The sequence below is a fragment of the Vipera berus genome (genome assembly GCF_964194415.1).
Source record: "Vipera berus genome assembly, chromosome: 2".
Taxonomy (NCBI): domain Eukaryota; kingdom Metazoa; phylum Chordata; class Lepidosauria; order Squamata; family Viperidae; genus Vipera; species Vipera berus.
Window position 1 is genome coordinate 272,151,044 of NC_138203.1, and position 4,603 is coordinate 272,155,646.

Consider the following 4,603-nt stretch of genomic DNA (forward strand, 5'->3'; position numbering starts at 1 on the left):
TTAAACTAACGGGAGGGAATGTAAACGTCCGCTGTTTAATCATTGGTCTTTCTCGCCGTCTTTCACACTTTGGAGACATTTCATTGGTGGGAGAGATAATTATTTGTGGCACCTGGCAAAGCTGATTATATACGTTCCAGTTAGTCCCGCCTTCGATTCTGTGCAGGCTCTTAAAACTTTTTTGATTGGCTGTGTTATTTGAGCGTCGAATACGCGGCTATGTTATTGGTTGAAATACTGCACTTTCCTCCACCTTCGTTCCCTGACCAAAATAACATGTCATATGACTGAGGGGGGAGGGGAAATCAAGAGGCGTACTATGATTGACAGATACGCCAGCCTGTCAAAGAACAAAATGACCGAAAGGTTGTGGCGAAACGGGAGGAAAAAAAGCTTCGCTTTCCTTCGAAATCCACCCACTAAAAAGAGCCTAGCGCGCGGCGACGGGACCTCGCCTGGGACTTAAGGCAGGACCAGTCCTGATTGATGCATAAATTAGCCAATAAGAATTCAAGAAACCTTGGCTTTAAAAGAGAAACAAGTGGGTGGAGCCTGATGAAGTGCTGAGCTGTACCAGGCTTCCTCTTTGTAAGCGCGGAACGAAAAGCGGAATGTGCAACAAGATCCAATGCAGCTATTCTATTACTATGGCAACTATCCTCTTGCGGTCAATCTAGATTTCTTGCCATAGGCCTCTGGATTTAGTTCCTCTTCATCCAGGTGGCTACCATAGTTGCCAAACAGCTGTGAAACATCCCTTGTTTTGGCACATTCCACAAGTATTTTTGTTTGGCAGCCATCGCTTTATTTTATTTTATTTTATTTTTTGCAAAAAATCATCCTGGAGAAGACATCACTCTTTCAGACAACCTCTCTCCATATCTGCCCAGTTATCCCAACTTTCAATTAATCAGAATAGAGCCGGAAGGGACCTTTGAGGTCTTCTAGTCCAACCCCTTACTCAGGCAGGAGACCCTATACCAGACATGTCAAACACAAGGCCCGGGGCCAGATGCGGCCCGCGAAGTGGTTTCACGCGGCCCGCGAAGCCATCCTGGAAAGAGTGAGGGAACGGCCCCCATTGCCTTGGCCCTGGCCCAGAGACCCTCCTTCTGCCAGAGACCCTCAGATCTCTCCCACTCCTGCCCAGGCCCCCATAGGCACCCTTGATGCGAACGATGTAGAGCTGGCCACGCCCACCCAGTAGGCCATACGCACTTTAGCCACACCCACCCGGCCCCTTGAGGGCAACCGCAATGCTGATGCGGCCCTCAATGAAATTGAGTTTGACACCCCTGCCCTATACCATTTCAGACAAGGTGACTGTTCGGTCTCTTCTTTAAAAACCTCCAGTGATGAAGCACCCATAACGTCTGAAGGCAAAGCCGTTCCACTGGTTAATTGTCCTCACTGTTTGGAAGTTTCTCCTTAATTCCAGGTTGCTTCTCTTGATTAGTTTCCATCCATTGTTTCTTGTCTTGCCTTCTGGTGCTTTGGAAAATAAGTTGACCCCTCTATTTGGCAGCTCCTCAAATGCTGGATTACCACTATCATGAGACCCCTAGTCGTTCTTTTCTCTAGACTAAAGGTAAAGGTAAAGGTTCCCCCGCACATGCGTGCTAGTCGTTTTTGACTCTAGGGGTCGGTGCTCATCTCCGTTTCAAAGCCAAAGAGCCAATGCTTGTCCAAGGACATCTCCGTGGTCATGTGGCCGGCATGACTAGATGCCAAAGGTGCACGGAATGCTGTTACCTTCCCACCGTAGTGGTCCCTATTTTTCTACTTGCATTTTTACGTGCTTTCGAACTGCTAGGTTGGCAGAAGCTGGGACGAGTAACAGGCGCTCACTCTGTTATGCGGCACTCGGGATTCGACCCGCCAAACTGCCGACCATCTGATCGACAAGCTCAGTGTCCTAACCCACTGAGCCACTGCGTCCCTTCTCTAGACTAGCCATACCCAATTCCTGCAACCATTTTTCATACATTTTAGTCTCCAGGCTTTTAAATCATCTTAGTTGCTCTTCTGTGCACTTTTTCCAAAGTCTCGACCTCTTTTTTGTAATGTGGTATCCAAAACTGGGTTGCAATGTATGGCAGTGAAAGTTGGACCATAAAAAAGGCTGAGCGCCAAAGAATTGAAGCCTTTGAACTATGGTGCTGGAGAAGACTCCTGCGAGTCCCTTGGACTGCAAGGCGATCAAACCGGTCAGTCCTAGAGGAGATCAACCCTGACTGCTCTTTAGAAGGCCAGATCCTGAAGCTAAAACTCAAAGACTTTGGCCACCTAATGAGAAGGAAGGACTCACTGGAGAAGAGCCTAATGCTGGGAAAAGTTGAGGACAAGAGAAGGGGACGACAGAATGAGGTGGCTGGATGGAGTCACTGAAGCAGTAGGCGTGAGCTTAAATGGACTCCAGAAGATGGTAGAGGACAGGAAGGCCTGGAGGAACGTTGTCCATGGGGTCGCGATGGGTCGTACACGACTTTGCAGCTAACAACAACAACATCCAAAACTGGATGCAGTATTCCAGGTGTGGTCTTACTAAGGATTTTATTAGGCAGTACTAATACTAAACGTGATTTTGATTCTGTGCCTCTGGTTATATAACCGAAGAGTTCTGTAACTGGAACAAAAAAAATAATTGTTTAGCCTAACTATTGCTATCTCGCTTTTGTAATACATATTTGCGTCAGGGACAAATTTCATGCAAGCGTGGGAATCGTGTACATGGATAGGGTGTACTGAAGGAGAGAATAAGGGAGTTTACACGAACGATTGCTTTATTCCTTATGATGTAACGGCTCTGTTGTGTGATTTTAATTGGTTAACAAAGGTTATAAAGCAATACTACTAATTTTCTAAGGTGTGGCATTTCTGGACGTAACTCTGCCAGCATTCCAGATTGTTTGCCACCCAGCTGTTTTGAGCAATTAAAGCACTTTCCTCAAGAAGCCTCTGTTTGAGTTGCCTGATATCTCAGCTTTAAGTAAGGGCTAGGGACCTTACATAACCAAGGATTGTATTGGCTTTTTTTGGCTGCTGCTGCACACTGATGGCTCATGTTTAAGTGATCATCTACTAGGACTCCATTGCCCCGGAGGTGCCACAAACCAATTTTGTACCAATTTTGCCTACCTATCTGTGTTTCAATGTATATTTTATACTGTTTTAAAATATTATTTCAATTGCACTCACCTTCGTGATTTGTTTTAATGGAAAAGAATATACAGATGTTTTAAACAGATAAAAAATGCAGAAATATTAACATTGTAGACAAAATGTTTGCATTATTAGTCAGGTGTCCACTAAATGCAAACATTATGTGAACATGCATACAATTTGATTTTTGCAAATTAGACAGTGGAAATTTATTCTCTGCAACTATCCTATGCAGAAATAGATGTGCGTAAAATCTCTATTTTGCAACAGTAAATAAAACACTGGACACCCGTTGAGTAAACTAGTTTGGTGATATTTGAATGGATCCATTTCTCAAGTAATTAAGTTACAACCCCAACTTCTTTTGTGAAGCTAAACCAGTGGGGAAATTGTCAGGAAGTTGGATATTACTCCCATATCCATTGTCCTTTTGCTTGCTGGTGATGATTCAGTTTGTCTGTGTTGGTAAGGAAATATCGCTGAAATGGGTCATGAGTTGTTTATTTTTTTTCAAAGTTGTTTAAAAAAGTAAATGACTAATCTAAGAAGAGATTCAGAGACAATGGCAGTGCTTGCACCATCTACCTACTTATCCATGGCTAACTTAACCCTGGTTAGTAAGTTGATGGTCAAACTGATAAGACTATCTTGTCCAGAAACAGAACTGACAAGTCTCACGTGGCAAATTCAGCTTACATGTATTTCTGACAGCTCCATGTAGAAAAGGAGAAAGTTTATTTATTTATTTATTTATTTTTGGGACTTATATGCTGCCCTATCTCCCGAAGGACTCAGGGCGGCTAACAACAATAAAAGACAATAATACAAATTAAAAAAATAAACTAAAGCCCCAATGATAAAATATTAAAAACATTTTTAAAAAATCCCTATTGTCAGTTCAGGTCAGCCTGATGGAAAAGAAATGTTTTAAGGCCGCGACGAAAGGACCAGAGGTCCAGGGCCATCTGGAGCTCAAGGGGGAGTTGGTTCCACAGGGCTGGCGCTCCCACAGAGAAGGCCCTCCCCCTGGGGGTCACCAGCCGACATTGTCTAGCCGACGGCACCCTGAGGAGGCCCTCCCTGTGTGAGCGCACCGGGTGATGGGAAGTCGTCAAGTACATGTAGTCCTTGACTTACGACCACAAATGAGGCCAGAATTACATTTGTAAGTCATGACAGTTGTTAAGCGGGTCACCGCAAGATTGCGGTCACCACATGACTGCCCTCAATTTTACGATCTTTGCAGGGGTTGTTAAGCAAACACCATGGTGGTTAAGGGAATCTGTTGTCTGCTGTGCGTCTTTTGCTGGAAATCCTAGGTAAACAAAGAGCCCTGGCTAAAATGCAATATTTCAGGCTAACTCTTCCCACTGCTATGAGTTCGATCTTGATGAGTCTCAAGGCTGACTCAGCCTTCCGTCCTTCCGAGGTCAATAAAATA